The sequence below is a fragment of the Schistocerca serialis genome, chromosome 11 (genome assembly GCF_023864345.2).
Source record: "Schistocerca serialis cubense isolate TAMUIC-IGC-003099 chromosome 11, iqSchSeri2.2, whole genome shotgun sequence".
Taxonomy (NCBI): Eukaryota; Metazoa; Arthropoda; class Insecta; order Orthoptera; family Acrididae; genus Schistocerca; species Schistocerca serialis.
This window is the reverse complement of record NC_064648.1, coordinates 104,129,333-104,151,677: the sequence shown is the minus strand read 5'-3', so window position 1 is coordinate 104,151,677 and position 22,345 is coordinate 104,129,333. Positions and strand designations below refer to the sequence as shown.

Sequence of the window (22,345 nt, the reverse complement as noted above, 5' to 3'; positions counted from 1 at the left end):
TTTTTGCTTTTAACATCCTCTGGTAAAGAAATAATCTCGCAGAAGGGTCTCCAAGAGGCTTCTATTTCAAAAATAATTCTTGCCATAACTGTGTAGATAGCTCTAGATTAAGGCAATTCCCGCTGGACTGACGGATCTCTGAGTAACTGTTTCGCTGAAGCTACAGAGGCGGATTGCTCTGGTAGAGTTTGAGTTAGCCGCTGGACTGCTCGGAGACGGTTCCAAACATCAATCCACATCCACATGATTACTCTGCAATTCATATTTAAGTGCTTGGCAGAGGGTTCATCGAACCAGAATCATACAATCTCTCTACCATTCCACTCCCGAACAGCGCGCGGGAAAAACGAACACCTAAACCTCTCTGTTCGAGCTCTGATTTCTCTTATTTTATTTTGATGATCATTCCTACCTATGTAGATTGGGCTTAACAAAATATTTTCGCATTCGGAAGAGAAAGTTGACTGAAATTGCGTAAATAGATCTCGCCGCGACGAAAAACGTCTTTGTTTTAATGACTTCCATCCCAACTCGCGTATCATATCTGCCACACTCTCTCCCCTATTACGTGATAATACAAAACGAGCTGCCCTTTTTTGCACCCTTTCGATGTCCTCCGTCAATCCCACCTGGTAAGGGTCCCACACCGCCCTGCAATATTCTAACAGAGGACGAACGAGTGTGGTGTAAGCTGTCTCTTTAGTGGACTTGTTGCATCTTCTAAGTGTCCTGCCAATGAAACGCAACCTTTGGCTCGCCTTCCCCACAAAATTATCTATGTGGTCTTTCCAACTGAAGTTATCGTAATTTTAACATCCAGTTACTTAGTTGAATTGACAGCCTTGAGAATTGTACTATTTATCGAGTAATCGAATTCCAACGGATTTCTTTTGGAACTATAGTATTCTGTTGCTGCTAACCATGTGCCCCACTGGATACAACAGGTTCTACTGACAAGAGCACAAGTGGATGCTGTTCTTTGAGTGCATGCGTCCTTGATGGTGCTGTACCAAAAACTTTCTATACCATGGAGATTTATAGTAGGCAATCCTTGTCTTAGTTCCTATGCTATACTGTTGGTACCAAGTGCTACACAAGTTACTTGCCGCATCAAAGGGCAGAATACTTGAAGCAACTGAATCGCTGCCAACATTTATACAGCAGTGTCTGTGAAGGCCAGAAGCAGCCTGTTTTGGCTGGCTCTGAGCACTATGGGACTTAATATCTGAGGTCATCACTCCCCTAGAACTTACAACTACTTAAACCTAAGTAACCTAAGGAAATCACACACATCCATGCCTGAGACAGGATTCGAACCTGCGACCTTAGCGGTCGCGCGGTTCCAGACTGAAGCGCCTAGAAGCAGCCTGTTTTGATCCGTGGCATTTGGATAAAGCACGTTCAGCCCACTGTTAACAAAGCGTTCAGTTTTCCGCTGGTTACTCTTTTCGAGTTGTTTTGAACAGACCAAATCAGCGCTGGATGGCACATCTGGGCCCAACTGGCCAAGAACCAGATTTGCAATGAAGAACCAAGACAGCCAGTACGACATTGAAGTGCCCGTGTTATTCAGAAGTACGATGCAGTTGTTCCTGTGGTGACTACAGCCGTTATGAAGTGCATTAAATGTATTCGCAACTGAGAATATCGATAACCGTCAGCTGAATAATGGCATGAGTACAGTGAGAATTTGTGCCTGAGTGCGACTCGTTGCCACTTATCACGAGCGGTCGCTCTACCACTAGGCTATTCAAGCAGGACTCACGGCCACATCCAGACTCCCATACGTCATCGACAGGCTGCGCTCGTTCGCGTCCTGGTCCGGCACAAATTTTCATTGTCCTCATTCCTTTATTCAGCAGTCTTCGATAAAACCGTTGACATCAGTTTTGATTTTCGTTCGACATTTGCCTTGCTTGACGGTCCGACAGCGAGCTGAGTGGGACTTTTTATCACTTGAAACCTAATATAAGAAAGAAACAAGATACTGTATAGAAGTGCTTAAAAAAGGTATTAAGGGTTTTTAAAGATCAGCAATGCTTAATTTCAGCAAAAAGAAAAAAAATTAAATAAAAAACATAAATATAATACAGCAGTTTTAGTTTCCACACTGTCCTGTCGCTGAATAGATGTTACAACTCAAAATAGTCCTATCTTGGTGCATTATTTTGCAAACTTCAATGCTTTGTGTGGTGTCACCGCCAGACACCACACTTGCTAGGTGGTAGCTTAAATCGGCCGCGGTCCATTTAGTACATGTCGGACCCGCGTGTCGCCACTGTGTGATCGCAGACCTAGCGCCACCACAAGGCAGGTCTCGTGATACGAACAAGCACTCGTCCCAGTTGTACGGACGACCTAGCTAGCGACTAGATGTACGAAGCCTTTCTCTCTCATTAGCCGAGAGACAGAATACCCTTCAGCTAAGTTAATGGCTAAGAACTAGCAAGGTGCCATTAGCCTTACAGTGATTGTAATTAAAGTCTCCTGTGTATAGTCAAGAGCGATGTACCACAATGATTGATAAAAGATAAGTATTAATCCAGCTACGTACTTTTCTTCATAGCATTAATTATGTAGCCTGTTCCAGAATTGACGCCAGTCGGCGTGTGTGTACGCGTGCCTTTCTTCCGACTACCGTGTGGCGTAACAGTCTTGTTACGTCACTACACTTTGTTCTATAGGTATGAGGTTTTCACATCGTTTACCTTGTTTTCATATCAAGATCGGCGTAGCGTTCGCTGCTTTGCCCGTGTAGACTCTATTGTCTGTGCAGCTTTTTTCTTTCGTTTTCTTTTTCCTTGCAAGGTGGCAGCTTGAATGAATGTCAGTTTCGCATCTTGCATGAGATTATATGCTTCAGCGATAGTGAGCAGATTTGCCTATGAAAATGTACAGTATGTAATGGAGAGGGATGACACTCGATTCAACAGTATTAACACGCCGAACCCAAATCCTGCATGTCAATGAGCATAAGGTGAAAAAAGCTGCTGGAAGAAACGTTTTAGTTTGGGGGCAGACGCAAGTTGCGCCGTCACGGCCCGCCTACAATGAAAGACTTCTAAAAGAGGTTGGTAACCCACAGCGAGGCTGACAACGAATGCGCCGCGTGATACACCGAGGGGAGCAGTTAGCGGCCCGGCGCTGCCTGTGACGGAGAAATTCTTTAGGAAACTGCATTGGGGAATTTCCAGATGAACACAAACAGACCAGCGACGCAGCTGATCACGTGAAAGGCCTGTGGTACAATCGTGAAGTACCTGTGTAGCTTTTAGGAGTCAGGAGCGGGCCCAAAATGTGTGACTGGCTGAAGTAAACTCGGAAGCAGAAAAAGGGGCGATGTTGCGACGCAGTTTAAAGGTAGGCCCTTTGTGATTGGCACAGGTAGTTTCCACAAGATGAAAGGAACGCTCCCATTGGTCTGAAAAAGCTGTGACATGGTGCGCGAAAGGACACAGGTGGGGGACAGTTTGGTACGAAGTTCGGGGACTCTGCTCTGAACCAGAATCAAGTGTAGAACTGGGCGCATCACGCCTGTACGCCGCTAAAAAAGGGATTTTTGTGTGAATACTTTTGTGTTGGCAGAAGAGCCAACACCGTGTTACGAGAGGAGGCCGAAATGCACGCGTCTTAGCTCACGCAGGCTGGCGTGAGGAGGAAGAACTATACTGACGTGAGGTCTGGAACATGACAATGAATGAGAATTCAGAAAGCGGACATAATTAGTTTGATACTTAACTTTAATCCATTAATGGTGAAGGTCGCTCTTGACGGTACATGATTCACTATATTATCTGTTCAGAATACATTCTTGAAGTCATTATAGTAACTGAATATGGCGCCTTGCTAGGTCGTAGCAAATGACGTAGCTGAAGGCTATGCTAAACTATCGTCTCTTCAAATGAGAGCGTATTTTGACAGTGAACCATCCATAGCAAAGTCGGCTGTACAACTGGGGCGAGTGCTAGGGAGTCTCTCTAGACTAGACCTGCCGTGTGGCGGCGCTCGGTGTGCAATCACTGATAGTGGCGACACGCGGATCCGACGTATACTAACGGACCGCGGCCGATTTAAAGGCTACCACCTAGCAAGTGTGGTGTCTGGCGGTGACACCACAATTACCGCATTCACTTTGGCTGACATTCAGCTGGAAATCAGTTGAAGAGTCGTTGAGCTCCGATAGCGAAGAAACGAAACAGCCACGTAGTTAATTGTTCTTGCTAGAACTGAGAGGTCATTGAACTACACACACTGCTCCAGCTATGTACGTGTAAACCGCCATATTTTTCAGTCCAGGTATGAGTGCATGTTTTCTCGGCTAATGAGAAACATATGACAGTTTCAGCTAATAAAACCAGCCAAGATTTTGATGAGATTTGTATAGGATTTTCAGAGGGCGGGAGCAACCATGCAGCCAACAGCTCATCACCACTAAAGCTAAATGCCATTGGCAGAGGTGTAAAATTGTTGGATCACCAGCTTGCGTCCACTGTGAACTCGAGCAACCTTTTGATCATCTAGTCACAAAAACTAACCATCCTCTGTAGACTTGATTGTCAACCTAAATAGTACCGAACTTAGAACCGGAATTGGATGATTTGTCGTAATATTGGCCAACTTCTCTGTGTATAAGTAAGAAAAATCCTGTAGCGAACCTTCTATTTAAATTCGAGATTGTTGTGTTCAGTGTTGTTTCCGCTAAACAGGTCGTAATGCATTATATTGATAACTGTCCTGCAATTGTCATGTAACAATGTATGTAAACTCGTGTGCTTCTTTGACAATAATAGAGAAATGAAACCACTCTTATAGCTAAACACCGATGTGCTCTGTCATAGAATAAGGGTCCACTCCTAACCCCTGTCATGTATTCTAGTGATGCTAACGCAATCACCGGGTGTTTTTGCTGGTTTCTGCCGAACGGGGAAAGGAGTGGAGTGTCGGGTAATGGTGACCCTGCCAGGGTGGCAATTGGTCTGCCAGGATGGCAATTAGTCAACTTGGAAAGAATAATTAAATTCTGGTATTAAGAAAAAAATTCTTTTAAAACAAAAAGTGACGAGGTTGCACAAGGTATGCATCTGCGTAGTGGTCAGATTAATGTAAATGTGTGATCCACAGAGTAGGAAGGGTTGTATTAACGAGTAAAGAAAAATTTTTGTGTTTGAATCAAACTAGTTTGTGCATAACTGGTGCGAGCGAAGTTATTCACGACGTTGTTGAATAGTTTGAGTACCCACAAACTGATAACGGTGTTGATAATGATGTGTTAATGACATATGAGACTGTCTAAGAAGTGCCACGTCGTATAACTTTGTGTTGATTAGAGGTCAGGCTCGCGCAAATCGTGAAAGATAGATGCTAGTTAGACTGTCTGGCATGAGATGGCGGACCGACGTAGATCATCGCATATAGGACGAACTGAATATCTTGGTAGGATAGAAAATGACGTACAACAAAATGTATAGAATGCGAGTCACGAAACCGAACGAAGTGACAATGCAGAGGGAATGGTGGCAGCTTCGCGATCGGTATCTCCGGTTGCGACCGCACAAAACCGAACAGATGACGGATCTAATGGGTCAGAAGTAGAATCAGAGAACGAACAACTTCGATACGTTGATCGAAATGTTGTAATTCTGAATCAAAAGGGACTGTTTCCTACGGAAAGAACGTGTGTAAGTCAACACTATGCACAGAAGTCGGTGAGACGTTACATGAAAGACGCGAACGGCAAAATGTACACCAGATGGTGACAGATGACGATGGCGAAGAGTCTCATAGTATATTCGCAATGTTGAAGCAACTCACTATTGTTTTCAAGCAAACTAATGCAGGTTTAGCAGACTTAAAAACAGAAGCGGCGAATTTAAAAGCCGAAACAAAAGTGGCTTTGAATGGGCTCAAATTTTAAACCAATGGTGGTTTCGAAAAAGTCGGCCAAGATCAGCAAAAGTTGCGAACGGAAGTTAATGGACAGCTTATCGAAATCCGAAAAGAGGCGAACTAATTCAATCGAGTATGGCCGATCAGAGAAAGATGCGTACTGACATTGACCACTTGCAGGATGCACTTGTATGTCCACAAGATGCTGCGTCGGTACTTTCCGGTCCGAAACAGAAGCAAATGGTAGAAAAAAATGGCTCTGAGCACTAAGGGACTCAACTGCTGTGGTCATAAGTCCCCTAGAACTTAGAACTACTTAAACCTAACTAACCTAAGGACAGCACACAACACCCAGCCATCACGAGGCAGAGAAAATCCCTGACCCCGCCGGGAAACGAACTCGGGAACCCGGGCGTGGGAAGCGAGAACGCTACCGCACGACCACGAGCTGCGGGCCAAATGGTAGAAGTACAGCTGAGACAGGTGAGCGAAGCAGACGATGGCGCGTAACAACACAGCGGCGGCCGACCCTCCGAACGTACGCGAAAGAGGCGACGACATTGCAGTTTACTGCCCCCACACGTACCAAATTCTCAGTTTACGAGTTACAGTACAACAGGTCATTTACTGCAGGTCAATATGAAGCATATACAAAGACAAAACACTGATCTTGTAACGGGAAATTTAAACGCATCTTCGAGTCCGATACACGAGGAACGGTACGGTTTAGATAATTGCACACCGCTGCGTAGATGCGATGCTGGATGGGACTCAAATATGTCATCTCAGCATCCAAATGTGGTGGTACGAATAAAGGAAAACATGGCGCCGGCCGGAGTGGCCGAGCGGTTAAAGGCGCTACAGTCTGGAACCGCACGACCGCTACGGTCGCAGGTTCGAATCCTGCCTCGGGCATGGATGTGTGTGTTGTCCTTAGGTTAGTTAGGTTTAAGTAGTTCTAAGTTCTAGGGGACTTATGACCACAGCAGTTGAGTCCCATAGTGCTCAGAGCCATTTGAACCATTTTTTGAAAACATGGCGTAATTGAAGGGAACGGAAAATGTTGCGAAAACACAAGCGCCATATGGTGCAATAGAAAAATTTGACTATGATCACTTTTTAGCAGTCATAAAATTCCAACATTATAAAGAAAACGGGAAAGGATTACGCCCTCGCACGTTTATACATCAATTTTAATAACACACTATGGCTTTGTCATGACTTTAGTTCGAAAGCTAGGTCACAATCGTCTACGAATTCTCTATCTTCATCTTTGTTCCCATAAAAAACTCTCGACAGTAACATGACTCGTTCAGGGGCGGGTAAACGACAAAAAAACCTACACTACACGAGCATGAGCTATAATTTACATATTTCAAATCTGACTCACTTATAAGAGTTTACTTTTATTATTGTGAAATGTTTTCTACAGTAGGTTGGTAGAAATTCACTTTAACAACAACAAAATATTAGCATTAAATGTGATCACCACAGCCAACCACCTCGCCATTACGGTATACAAGTTCGGTAGTTGGTGATTCAGCTTCAGTATAACTTTCTTTTAATTTTACTGGTAGCTCTTGATACAGTTCTTGCCTTTACTCAGGCACCTACGCACTTTGCACACCTGAACACAACCGCACAGTCTGGACTACTGATTTTCCTGAACTGCAAACTCCCCTTCTTCCATTCGAGAACTGCTCTATTTGAGTCTCCTTGTCCATAATGTATGCATTTGTTATGCAGCAGCCTAGAAAGTGAAGGAACAGTCTCATCCACTATTTCTTCCTTTTTCTGTCTGTAGCATAGTCTCACTTAATTCAATCAAATTTATCCGCATAGTTCACACTGGAATTGCAATGCTTCCGCACAACACGGCAAGTGGTATTGGTTATTGTTCCGTCATTTGTCCTGCCACTGTGGACACATCTGATGATGCACGGCATGTAGAAATCGTCCTGACTTCCATGTTACCCTTTCATCTGTTGACGATCGCTGATTCTGTAATCCAATACTCTTCTCTCGAGTTCCTTTTCCTCCCCCAGTTTTGGCGTTTTTTTTTTCTTTCTGTGGTATATTGTTGTACAAACGTTCAGACAATTGCACTTTAAGAAACTTCCTGGCAGATTAAAAATGTGTGCCGGATCGAGACTCGAACTCGGGACCTTTGCCTTTCGCGGGAAAGTGCCCTACCACGCTTTTTTTTCTTTTTTTTTTTTTACCACTGAGCTACCCAAGCACGACTCACGCCCCGTCCTCACAGCTTTACTTCTCCCAGTACCTCGTCTCCTACCTTCCAAACTTTACAGAAGCTCTCCTGCGAACCTTGCAGAACTAGCACTCCTGAAAGAAAGGATATTGCGGAGACATGGCTTAACCGCAGCCTGCGGGATGTTTCCAGAATGAGAGTTTCACTCTGCAGCGGCAACTGTGACGACGGGGCGTGAGTCGTGCTTGGGTAGTTCAGTTGGTAGAGCACTTGCCCGCGAAAGGCAAAGGTCCCGAGTTCGAGTCTCGGTCCGGCACACAGTTTTAATCTGCCAAGAAGTTTCATATCAGCGCACACTCCGCTGCAGAGTGATATTCTCATTCTGGAATTGCACTTTAGGTTCTTGAACAGATCATATGATTTAAAATTATTGTCCATGAAAATACACTGCTGGCCATTACAATTGCTACACCACGAAGATGACGTGCTACAGAGGCGAAATTTTAACCAAGAGGAAGAAGATGCTGTGATATGCAAATGATTAGCTTTCCACAGCATTCACACAAGGTTGCCGCCGGTGGCTACACCTACAAACGTGCTGACATGAGGAAAGTTTCCAACCGATTTCTAATACACAAACAGCAGTTGACCGGCGTTGCCTGCTGAAACGTTGTTGTGATGCCTCGTGTAGGGAGGAGAAATGCGTACCATCACGTTTCCGACTTTAATAAAGGTCGGATTGTAGCCTGCTCGCGTTGGTCGAGATCCAATGACTGTTAGCAGAATACGGAATCGGTGGGTTCAGGAGGGTAATACGGAACGCCGTGCTGGATCCCAACGGCCTCGAATCACTAGCAGCTGAGATGACAGGCATCTTATCCGCATAGCTGTAACGGATCGTGCAGCCACGTCTCGATCCCTGAGTCTACAGATGGGGACAACAACCATCTGCACGAACAGTTCGACGACGTTTGCAACAGCATGGACTATCAGCTCGGAGACCGTGGCTGCGGTTACCCTCGACGCTGCATCACAGACAGGAGCGCCTGCGATTGTGCACTCGACGACGAACCTGGATGCAAGAATGGCAGAACGTCATTTTTCCGGATGGATCCAGGTTCTGTTTACAGCATCACGATGGTCGCATTCGTGATTGGCGATACCGCGGTAAACGCACATTGGAAGCGTGTATTCGTCGTCGCCATACTGGCGTATCACACGGCGTGATGGTATGGGGTGCCATTGGTTACACGTCTCTGTCACCTCTTGTTCGCATTGACGGCACTTTGAACAGTGGACGTTACATTTCAGATGTGTTACGACCCGTGGCTCTACCCTTCGTTCGATCCCTTCGAAACCGTGCATTTCAGCAGGATAATGCACGACAGCATTTTGTAGGTCCTGTACGGGCCTTTCTGAATACAGAAAATGTTCGACTGCTGCCCTGGCCAGCACATTCTCCAGGTCTCTCACCAATTGAAAACGTCTGGTCAATGGTGGTCGAGCAACTGGCTCGTTACAATACACCAGTCACTACTCTTGATGAACTGTGGTATCGTGTTGAAGCTGCACGGCCAGCTGTACCTGTACACGCCACCTAAGCTCTGTTTGACTCAATGCCCAGGCGTATGAAGGCCGTTATTACGGCCAGAGGTGGTTGTTCTGGGTACTGATTTCTCAGGTTCTATGCACGCAAATTGCGTGAAAATGTAATCACATGTCAGTTCTAGTATAATATATTTGTTCGATGAATAGCTGTTTATCATCCGCATTTCTTCTTGGTGTAGCAATTTTAATGGCCAGTAGTGTAATATGATTCTTTCCATGAATGAGTGAATTTAGAACCACTTTCTATCCTAAACCAACAATTGGAGACTGAAAATTTTGTAAAAAGGACTTAACAACTTTGAAAATTCATATAAATTAATTCATAGAACCTACAGAGTTCATTGTAGCGTAATTTGTAGGAAAATATATCAAGTTTTGTCTCGCGTAGTTCGCTAGTGCCGAATCGCCCCGTAAGAAGCGATAGAGGCAGTTGCGTTACAGATGGCTACCTTCACTGGCCCTGAGCGTGTTAGTTGTGTGATTTGGTTTGAAGAATCGAAATCGGCGACAACACTTCAGCCTAATTTCTGTATCAAGTACACTAAAGATCCTCCTAGTAGGCCTGCAGTCTAGGAGTGGCATAAGAGTTTTGTAGAAACAGGGTGCTCGCTAAGACGCGGGAAATCATCTCGTCGTCCAAGCACATCTGACTCGTCGATCGACTGAGACAACGTTTTGTCAACAGCTTAAGAATTCTACGCGGCGTGCATCTCGCAAACTGCAGATCCCACATATGACTGGCGTGAGTTGAGAAACCGTTTGCATCTGAAACCGTACTGACTGACGGTCGTGCGAGCAATAAAGACACTGATGAAATTGCTCGCGAGATCTTCTGTGCGGATATGTTAAATCGATTACATGAGGTTGAACGCTTCTTGGACAAAATCATATTTTCTGACGAGTCTACTTTTCACTTATGTGACAAGGTTAACATACGTTACTGTAGGACTTGGGGCGGTGAAAATCCACATAAAACATGGCAACGTGTTCGTGAGAGCAATAAATTGAACGTTTTTTGTGCATTGCGCGAAAGCAATGTGTACGTCCCCTTTTCTTACATGAGAGAACCATCCACGGGATAGTGTACCTGGATGTGATACAACAAACTTTGATAACACAGATCGATGAGGACGACCAAAAACGAAATGATTACTTCACGCAGCCACTACCTGGCTGATGTCCGGGATTTTCTCAGCGACAGCTTTCCAAGAAAATTGATTGGCGTAATGCGCCAATTACATGACCTCCACGTTCCACAGACCTGCCACCGCTCGATATTTTTTTAATGGAGATTCGTCAAGGCTGTCTTGTTTGTACCTCCTGTGCCCGCTTGTCTACCTGAAGTTAGAGCAAGAATATGTACACCGCCACTGAGCAAGTTACACCTGCAATAACACAGCGAGTTTGGGAAAAAATTGACTTCCGATGGGATAACCAGCGGAAACCACATGCATCTTTAGTCCAAGGTAAAAAAAATTGATTTTTTTCCTACAAAATAACATTAAGCCCAGGTCTATATTTTCTTTCAATAAATTTATATGAATTTTAAAAGTTATAAAGTCCTTTTTGAAACAGCCTGTCAATTTTTTCATTTCCATAAAACTGTGTAGACCTCGAATCGTGGGGGTGCCAGAGTGTATTACTCTAATCCAGTGGTTCACACCCTGGAGGCAATTACCCCCTCCCCCTGAGGGGTAAAAACTGAACGATTTGACTGGTTGTACAAAGCGACATGTGGTACTACAGAACTCCAGCCATTGTAGTCCCAGAGTGCAATGCTATAATCCAGGGTCCCAACAAAATTTTCTCGAGGACTCCCTCATCGAACATGATTGGTACCTTGTCATATCACAGTATTAAGTACCTAAAAAAGCCAAATTAAGAGTCTTTCTATACGTTTTCTATTTGTGGTACTTAGAAAAAACATTGACATATTCATTATTGAAAAAATATTGAGCTTAAAACTTTTTCAGTTTAGCCATCATTGTTATTGTTAAATATTTGATTATTGCTCAAAAGCTTTGTCTTCAAATCTAGGTGTTTAATATAACAAACTCCTTATAAACATAAAAATTGAGTATGAACTGAAAATTACAGGAAAAAATTAAAACTGACTGTATTGGTCTTTCAAGTGTACTACACTTCAGATTGCATTGAGTAAACATGTCTGAAAAATAAGAAAACACTAATTTCATACAACGTATTATTTATTTAAAAAAAATGCAGTTACAATGTACTCCATCAGTATACAGTTAGACGCAGAAGTTAGCGTTCGCTGAAGCTCTGCTCATGCAGGAAGCGGCCAAAACAAATCTGTTATCATACGAAATATATTTAATATAATTTTTATTCTAATAGCATCTGGCGGACCCCTCACGGACACCTGGGGGTCCGCGGACCACCTGTTGGCAACCACTCATCTCATCCATTGGTTTCTAGCCTGGGTGGTAATTACCCCTGAAGGGTAAAAACTAAACGATTCGATTGGGTATACAAATCAACGTGTGCTACAACAGACCTCAAACCATGGGAGTGCTAGAGTGTATTGCTCTAACCCGGTGGTTCCGAAGAAAGGGGTGAAAACTAAACGATTCGATTCTGTTTGAATCACGAAACTAAATTACTTTCGTACGATCATTATAGTGATAACAGATCCGTGGCTTTGTCCTGTACATCGCGGATGATGAAAGTGAGACATATGCGCAACAAATGCTAAACATCTCAAAAAAATGTCTTCTCCAAGTTTTAGATAGTAGCTGCAGTAGTCCAGAAATTCCTCCATTACTCGCTTCGAAACAGATAAATGGGTTAATTGACAGCACAATACAAGAATAGCTATGTAGAGTCTACTATAGTACTGTACACTGTATAATAATAATAGTTATGGGCTGTGGTCAGACACAAAGCATTAAAATCGTGAAATTTTCCAGTTTGTGCCAGTTCAGAAGTAAAGGGTGCAGCAATCAAGTAATTTATGAACAGTAAGTGAAGTAAACACATTTTAACTAGGATGTTTTTAAACAGGGTTGCAGGTGAAGCAAGTGCCGCAATGGAGAGGAGTAATGCAGGGGAAATATGTTTTGTAGCAACTGTCTTACCCTCACTGTGGATAGTTCGCTTTCTTATCTGAGAAGCAGTTGTGGGTAGCACTTGCGATACACAGCGAAACACACACACACTCAACCTAAATAACATTCATCTTTCATTATCATAAAAATAAGTGCTCAAAGAAAAGTGGTTCATTGTACAGTTTAGTGGGAGAGGTTTGCAACAAACAGCAAGTGGGAGTGGGGGGGGGGGGGGGGGGGTGGTACAAGCTAGTGACTTATTGCACTCAGCAGTAATAGTCTAACAAGGGAACATCCCCATCGCACCCCCTTCAGATTTAGTTGTAAGTTGGCACAGTGGATAGGCCTTGGAAAACTGAGCACAGATCAATCGAGAAAACAGGAAGAAGTTGTGTGGAAGTATGAAAAAAATAAGCAAAATATACAAACTGAGTAGTCCATGTGCAACATAAGCAACATAATGGATAAAGTGCGTTATGGGAGCCGTGGTCCCGTGGTTAGCGTGAGCAGCTGCGGAACGAAAGGTCCTTCGTTCAAGTCTTCCCTCGAATGAAAAGTTTAATTTTTTATTTTCAGACAATTATCAAAGTTCAGGCACTCACACATAATCAACTTCGCTCTCCAAAATTCCAGGACATGTTCAGATTTGCTTGGAGATATGCAGGATTTGACGGTCTACACGCGGAAAAATTGGAAAACGTTAAAAACATATGTTTTGACAGAGCACAGGGAAAACTGTGCGCCTGTGAAACAGTTGCATTCATTTGTTGCAGTTTATGTGACAAATTGTTATGTTTTAATCACTTTTTTGGGAGTGATTATCACATCCACAAGAAAACCTAAATCGGGCAAGGTAGAAGAATCTTTTTACCCATTCGCCAAGTGTACAAGTTAGGTGGGTCGACAACATATTCCTGTCATGTGACGCACATGCCGTCACCAGTGTCGTATAGAATATATCAGACGTGTTTTCCTGTGGAGGAATCGGTTGACCTATGGCCTTGCTATTAAATGTTTTCAGTTCCCATTGGAGAGGCACGTCCTTTCGTCAACTACTCGCACGGTTTTGCAGTGCGGTCGCAAAACAGACACTAAACTTATTACAGTGAACAGAGACGTCAATGAAGGCACGGACAGATCATAACTTTGCGAAAATAAAGAAAGTAAAATTTTTATTCGAGGGAATACTTGAACCGAGGACGTCTCGCTCCACAGCTGCTCACGCTAACCACGGGTCCACGGCGCTCATGTCTCATATTCTCCTTGATGTTGCATATGTTGCGCATGGAATACTCAGTTTGTATATTTCGCTTATTTTTTTCGTAGTTCCACACAACTTCTTCCTGTTTTCTCGATTGATCTGTGTTCAGTTTTTCAAGGCCTATCCACTGTGCCAACTTATAACTAAATCTGAGGGGGGTGCGATGGGGAGGTTCCCTTGTAAGAAGTCAAACTCTTAGCTTCGAGTGCTTGTCACAATCAAAGTGACATACAGACACAAGTACATGTAGACCAATGTACGATGGAAACCTGTAAGATTAGCTCACAGATACATACAGGCGAGCTTTCCAAGTTCTTCGTCGTGTACAAGCTTAATTGAGTATAGTGCTCACTCACATAGTATCTGCTGTAGGACGCTGTCAGGGTGTCTTTTCTGTCTGGAGATCTTCGCTGTCTGGAACTCTTCTCTGCCTGGATCTCTGCCTTGATGTCCGACAAGGGAATGGTCAGACTTGCCATGTCGAAACCTGTGTTGCTTTTTTTTACCACTGTGAGTTAACATTGCAAGAAGTATGTATGCAGAATTTTAGCTGCTGACATGACCTGCAAGTCTGTAAACAATTTTATGAAGTAAGACATTATTGTCGCATAGTTTACACGCTTATAACTGTCTCTTGTACAACCCTGACCTCCCTCGCTACGTTATACCGACGCCATCTAGGGTCAAGGTGGCGTCAGCTACGCGCCGCTCTCTAGCCACAGCAGTGAGAGAGCTGATTCCCCCAGTGAAAGCGATCGTATGATAATTAAAGGTTCGTTGACAAATATGGCCGATATGTTATCTACAACATTCTTTCCAAATAGCTATGAAATAGACACAAATAAATATACGGTTTAGAACACGTCCAAATTTTATTTCTTGTAATTACCGCAAAAATGCGAAATATTGATACAATGTTCAAAACATAGGTTTTTTTGTGCACCGAGAACATACAAGTAAAGACGACATATGACAGCCCTGCGAATCACAGACATTGTTAGATGTCCGTAGACAAAACTGGGCTGGTGTTCGGAATGAATCAGGCCTAGTAACAGTATATTTCGAGGACTGCCACGCATATGTAATCAAATTCTGAAACCGTGGGGAGATCAAATGGCTCTGAGCACTATGGGACTTAACTACTGTGGTCATCAGTCCCCTAGAACTTAGAACTACTTAAACCTAACCAACCTAAGGACATCACACACATCCATGCCCGAGGCAGGATTCGAACCTGCGACCGTAGCAGTCGCGCGGTTCCGGACTGCGCGCCTAGAACCGCTAGACCACCGCGGCCGGCACCGTGGGGAGGAAAATTGATAATGTACTACTGATTGCAGCTTGAGAATATTGTCACGGCGATAGGCAGGAAATTGCAGTGATCTGCACACAATAATTTTCTCTGTTAGTTTTCTGTAAAATGCCTTCCACTGACGGAAAAATTCTCTGTCTAAAGGTTGAATTACGTTCGTCGTGCCGGGTGGAATCTGAAGTATCTCTACTTCTTTGTCATGGTGGGCTCGAAATACAGCTTTTAATGACCTTTTACGACCTGACAACGAATCTTGAAGGAGAAGAGATTTGTTCCCGCAGAACGGAAGAAAAGCATGACGCACGAGAAGTGTAACGTTTTCATTTCCCATTTTTCCAGACTTCGATGCGTCTACCACAAGATTGTTTGCGTAGAACATTGTTCTTTTGACACGTGGTCCAAAACGTCCAGTTGGTTCTTGAAGACACATATAGTATAGGCAGCAATGAACCATCCAGACTAATTATGGGCATTATAGTGTATGAATGGGTGAGTGCAGTCGTGGACTGCGCAATCGCCTCAATATGTTTTTCCCCTCTGAATGACAGTGTTCTTTTCGCACGCATTTCTTTTTGAAAACCTGACTGATCTGCATTGTACACCTACGATTCACTAAAACTAGCGATCTTATTTTTTGCATTCGCAAGAAAAGCTTCTATCATTTCGATTTGTGTCACTTCATTTTCCGACCTGTTTCTCGATACAAATTTTGTTATTTTTCTTGCCACAATTTTTTGTGATCTTCTAGAGCGACTAATCCAACTTTGAGAAACTGTAAATTCTTTAGCGCCTATCGCTTTGGCAATCTCTAGCGCCCAATCACGCGAAGTTGTATCGCTGACACTAAATGACTGTTTCCTGGCATCGGTAAATAGCTCAAAAAGTCGCGCATTTGTCTCCGTCGCAATTTCCAGTCGACTCTTACGTCGTCCAGCGACTTGCTTTTTCCATCTATACAATTCACGTTCAGAACGGACAAAGCGACAATTATTTTGAACAGCACTGACACGTAGGCGTTTCTTACCACTTTCGTTCAATCAATACGTCACCGCTTTTTCTTTGTCTGATAAGGTAATTGTAGTTGCTGGTGTTACTTTCGGGGATAACTGATGATGGTACTTGGCACAATCACTCGAAGAGTCTTCACGAGTGCAACTTCCGTCGGTGTCTTCGCCATATGTAGATTCACAATCTGCAATATCGAGTGTTTCAGTTGTTTCTAGCCACATGTCTGCGCCATTTACATGCTCGTCTAGAAGTTTAACAACCATGTCGCACAACACACAGTCTTCACACGTGTTTTCTGTCGATTGCTTCGTTTGGCGTCTGTGGTATATCTCCATGGCAAGCAGCAAAACATTTACAGGGTTCGCCATCACCTGTGAGGGGAGATTGAATGTTCACCGTAAAGTGGCTTGCGGAGTATAGATGAACATGTACAGAACCTCTTTCACATCTGTAACCAGTTTCAGGACGGTATGTTTCGCAATACGTACCAAAAATTAAAAGGACGTGCATGCCACAGAAACGAATATTCGTTTCCCCTTCCCACCAAAACAGTGCAGCGCTATTCCTCTTTAGTGAACGCCGCGATAAGACGGCCGCACTTGCCGACCATGCGCACAACGCTCGCGAATCGCCATTTCCAGGGGTCGCCAGCCGTCACTGCAAGCGCCATGCAGGAAACACAGCCGTGTTCGTGATTTTGCATACGGACCTTTTGCACAGTTAAATAACAGTGCTAAAAAAAGCAATACATGTTTCGGCATGACAAGTCTGACCATTCTCTTGTGAGAGCCTCTATGTACGGTATTGTGGCCTGTGTGCTTATAGAGGGTAAGTGACTGCAAAACCTTTTACCTCCAATTCGCAGCGGCTCCCCCTTCAGAGGTGTGTGTGTGTTGTTTTTAGCGTAAGTTAGTTTAACATAGATTAAGTGCAAGCTGTTCGAGATTCTGAAAAAAGTAGGGGTAAGCTATAGGGAGAGACGGGTCATATACAATATGTACAACAACCAAGAGGCAATAATAAAGAGTGGACGATCAAGAACGAAGTGCTCGTATTAAGAAGGGTGTAAGACAAGGCTGTAGCCTTTCGCTCCTATTCTTCAATCTGTACATCGAGGAAGCAATGATGGAAATAAAAGGAAGGTTCAGGAGTGGAATTAAAATACAGGGTGAAAGGATATCAATGATACGATTCGCTGATGACATTGCTATCCTGAGTGAAAGTGAAGGAGAATCAAATGATCTGCTGAACGGAATGAACAGTGTAATGAATACACAGTATGATTTGAGAGTAAATCGGAGAAAGACGAAGGTAATGAGAAGTAGTAGAAATGAGAACAGCGAGAAACTTAACATCAGGATTGATGGTCACGAAGACAATGAAGTTAAGGAATTCTGCTACCTAGGCAGTAAAGTAACCAATGACGGACGGAGCAAGGAGGACATCAAAAGCAGACTCGCTATGGCAAAAAAGGCATTTCTGGCCAAAAGAAGTCTACTAATATCAAATACCGGCCTTAATTTGAGGAAGAAATTTCTGAGGATGTACGTCTGGAGTACAGCATTGTATGGTAGTGAAACATGGACTGTGGAAAAACCGGAATAGAAGAGAATCGAAACATTTGAGATTTGGTGCTATAGACGAAAATTAGGTGGACTGATAAGGTAAGGAATGAGGAGGTTGTACGCAGAATCGGAGAGGAAAGGAATATGTGGAAAACACTGATAAGGAGAAGGGACAGGATGATAGGACATCTGTTAAGACATGAGGGAATGACTTCCACGGTACTAGAGGGAGCTGTAGAGGGCAAAAACTGTAGAGGAAGACAGAGGTTGGAATACGTCAAGCAAATAATTGAGGACGTAGGTTGCAAGCGCTACTCTGAGATGAAGAGGTTAGCACAGGAAAGGAATTCGTGGCGGGCCGCATCAAACCAGTCAGTAGACTGATGACGCAAAAAAAAAAGAAAGATTAAGTAGTGTAAGCCTACGGACCGATGACCTGAGCAATTTGGTCCCATATGAACTTACCACCATCACCAATTCGCAATCAGCGAGTGTGAAACCAGCGGTTCCTCACTGTGCGTGACCTACTGAACTGGAACTGTCGAAAGCAACTCTGACTGTACATCTCTATCTAATTTGCAAAGATTACTGCTAATGCTTATATCTAGATGACTTTTTTTTTCTGGCAACCCTTCACGATTCATCCACCATACCATATACAACAGCGAAGGGTAAAAAAACTCTTTGCAGGCTGTATTGTGAGTTTGTAATTTTGTCGCAACGCCTTCACATTTGTAGGAACTTTGAGAATTTTGGCATGTCTGTTAGTGTAAAAAGCCAATTATACTACATTTCTACCCTCACATTTTCATTTTTACCAGTTTCATCCTGTGAGAAAATACTAGTTTTCCAGGAAAAACAATCAATAACCTTTAATTTCCTCCTCGCCAAAAAAAAAAAAACCCATAAGCAAATACTCCTTTTGAATTTGGTTTCAGGCATTAGTGCGTAGTCACATTACTGGAAGTTACACCCTTGATATTATTGTTGACGACACAGTGTCAGTAGTCTTAATTCTGATGGGCAGTATAGTTGGCCACTGAGTCAGTACGAAGTTTTAACTGAGTCTGGCAAAACTTAACGGCTGGATACGTCGCAGGCAGCCGGCGGTCAGTGACCGGGTCCACAGACTGCGCGACAGGCGAGGCGGTGGGGACACCCAGTGACCAGCTGCGGGCAGAGCAGTCCCGGTCTGCAGGCTGGGCTGCGAGTGGACCCCTGGACAGCCCGGGTGTGGCCGACACTCCTAGACCGCCGGCTCCCGGCTCACGTGTGGTGCCGAGGCAGCCGGAAACATTTTCGCCGTGTGTGGGGATAATGTCACGGGACAGAGCACGACAGTAAAATGCTTTTCTCGGTTTAAGAAGGGTCTCTTTGACATTAGTGACTCTCCACATTCAGGATGGGTTTGATGAAGCTCGTTTAAACGCATTAACCCACAATGATCCACATCAGTGGACTGCAGAACTGGCAAATGTCATGAACTGTCATCGTTCCATCATTGCGTGACATTTGCATGCAATGATGAAGATTGAAAGATTGGGTGTCCAGGTACCATATGCTATAAGCCAAAGTCAAAGAAACCAGCGGGTGGCCGTATGTGGGTGCCTGCTTGCTCGTCATCAACTGGCCTGTGAACAACGCCGACCATTGCTGTCGTATATCGTTACTGGTGACGAGAAATGTATCTTTATGCTAACGTAAGGGCAAGAAAGCGAGACAGTAAATGAAGCTGGCGACCCTAATTGCTTATAAATGGTTCACTTCACTGTGTCAGTTGTAATCTGAGTCATCTACATCTACATCTACGTGATTACTCTGCTATTCACAATAAAATGCCTGGCAGAGGGTTCAATGAACCACCTTCATGCTGTGTCTCTACCGTTCCACTCTCGAACGGCACGTGGGAAAAACGAGCACTTAAATATTTCCGTGCGAGCCCTGATTTCTCTTATTTTATCGTGATGATCATTTCTCCCTATGTAGGTGGGTGCCAACAGAATGTTTTCGCAATCGGGGGAGTAAACTGGTGATTGAAATTTCGTGAGAAGATGCCGTCGCAACGAAAAACGCGTTTGTTTTAATGATTGCCGCTCCAGTTCACGCATCATGCCTGTGACACTATCTCCCCAATTTCGCGATAGTACAAAACGAGCTGCCCTTCTTTGTACTTTTTCGATGTCATCCGTCAGTCCCACCTGATGTGGATCCCACACTGCACAGCAATACTCCAGAATAGGGCGGACGAGCGTGGTGTAAGCAGTCTCTTTAGTAGACCTGTTGCACCTTCTAAACTGTTCTGCCAACGGATCGCAGTCTTTCGTTTGCTCTACCCACAATATTATCTATGTGATCGTTCCATTTTAAGTTATTTGTAATTGTAATCCCTAAGTATTTAGTTGAATTTACAGCCTTCACATTTGTGTGACTTATCGCGTAATGGAAATTTAGCTGATTTCTTTTAGTACTCATGTCAATAACTTCACACTTTCCCTTATTCAGGGTCAATTGCCACTTTTAACACCATACAGATGCCTTATCTAAATCATTTTGCAATTCGTTTTGGTCATCTGATGACTTTACAAGACGGCAAATGACAGCATCATCTGCAAACTAAGACGGCTACTCAGATTGTCTCGTATGTCGTTAACATAGATCATGAACGATAGAGGGTCTATAACACTTCCTTGGAGAAAGCCGGATATTACTTCTGTTTTACTCGATGACTTTCCGTCTATTACTACGAACTGTGACCTTTCTGACACGAAATCACGAATCCAGTGGCACAACTGAGGCGATACTCCGTAGGCACGCAGTTTTGTTAGAAGACGCTTGTCAGGAACCGTGTCGAAAGCCTTCTGGACGTCTAAAAATATGCAATCAATTTGACATCCCCTGCCAATAGCACTTATTACTTCTTGAGTAAAACAGCTAGTTGTGTTTCACAAGAACGATATTTTCTGAAACTGTGCTGACTGTGTGTCAACAAATCGTTTTCTTCGAGGTACTTGATAATGTTCGAATCCAGTATATGTTCCAAAACCCTACTGCAAATCGACGTTAGTGATATGGGCCTGTAATTCAGCGGATTACTCCTACTTCCCTTTTTGGGTATTCGTGCGACTTGAGCAATTTTCGAGTCTTTAGGCAATTGTTCTTGATTAGAATTCAGGAATATTTACTTCGTCTTCTTTTGTGAAGGAGTTTCGGAAAACCGTGCATAATAACTCTGCTTTAGTGGCACTGTCATCAGTGGCTTCACCGTTGTTATCACGCAGTGAAGGTATTGATAGCGTCTTGCCATTGGTGTGCTTTGTGTATGACCAGAATCTCTTTGGGTTTTCTGCCAGATGTCGAGACAGAATTTCGTTGTGGAAATTACTAAAAGCATCTCGCATTGAAGTACGCTCCATATTTCGATCTTCGGTAAAACTTTGGCAATCTTGGCGATTTTGCGTTGTTTTAAATTTGACATGCTTTTTTCGTTGCAACAACGAGCAGTCATAAATCTGCTCCACCAGTTTACCCGTAAGCTGCGCTGTCACTACTGTCAAACCCCAGACTCTGCTCTGGTCTCGGCGGCAGACGCACCACAAACTTCAGTTACTCCTTGTCCCTGCAGTTGTGGCACCTTTTGGCTGAAAGCTATGTCCATTGTACGTGACTCACTGCCTGTCTACGGGGTTGTGGCACAATCGTCTTGAATAGTAAAAAACGATACCATTAGTCTCCATTTATCCGAAGGGAGCAAGTGTACGTTTCTCCTGAATAGAAAAACTTGTAAAAACTTCTCATTTAATTCCCTGCTTTTATGAGCACCAGGCAACGGCCTTGCCACAGTGGATACGCCGGTTCCCGTCAGATCACCGAAGTTAAGCACTGTCGGGCGTGGCCGGCACTTGGATGGGTGACCATCCAGGCCGCCATGCGCTGTTGCCATTTTTCGGGGTGCACTCAGCCTCGTGATGCCAATTGAGGAGCTACTCGACCGAATAGTAGCGGCTTCGGTCAAGAATACCATCATAACGACCGGGAGAGCGGTGTGCTGACCACACGCTCCTCCTCTCTGCATCCTCATCTGAGGATGACACGGCGGTCGGATGGTCCCGATGGGCCTGGCCTGAAGACGGAGTGCTCTTATATTACACAAAAACCAGATATGACTCAATTTCAAAGTAGCCATTCTCAGACGCAGGTAGCACAGAGATTAGAGTGTAGCTTCAAGTTTATCGCAAACCGCAGCCAAGGGTGACCTCCTAATGTGCTAAATGTCAGTGTTTAGTGTTCAACAAGCTCCATAGCACCTTCAGCTGTTCCTGGCTTGACAACATCCCCACAGTTGTTTGATAAAACTTTTACTTTTAATGCTATTAAAAACAGAATTAAAAAAGCTTATAACGAGATGGATCCCTGGGTGAATGTATGTAG

At 43.9% G+C, this 22,345-nt stretch overlaps 1 pseudogene; it reads left to right on the top strand.

The window, feature by feature from the left end:
- The first annotated feature begins 21,738 nt into the window (after window positions 1-21,738).
- Window positions 21,739-21,856, top strand: LOC126427456 (5S ribosomal RNA; annotated as a pseudogene).
- The last annotated feature ends 489 nt before the right edge of the window (window positions 21,857-22,345 follow it).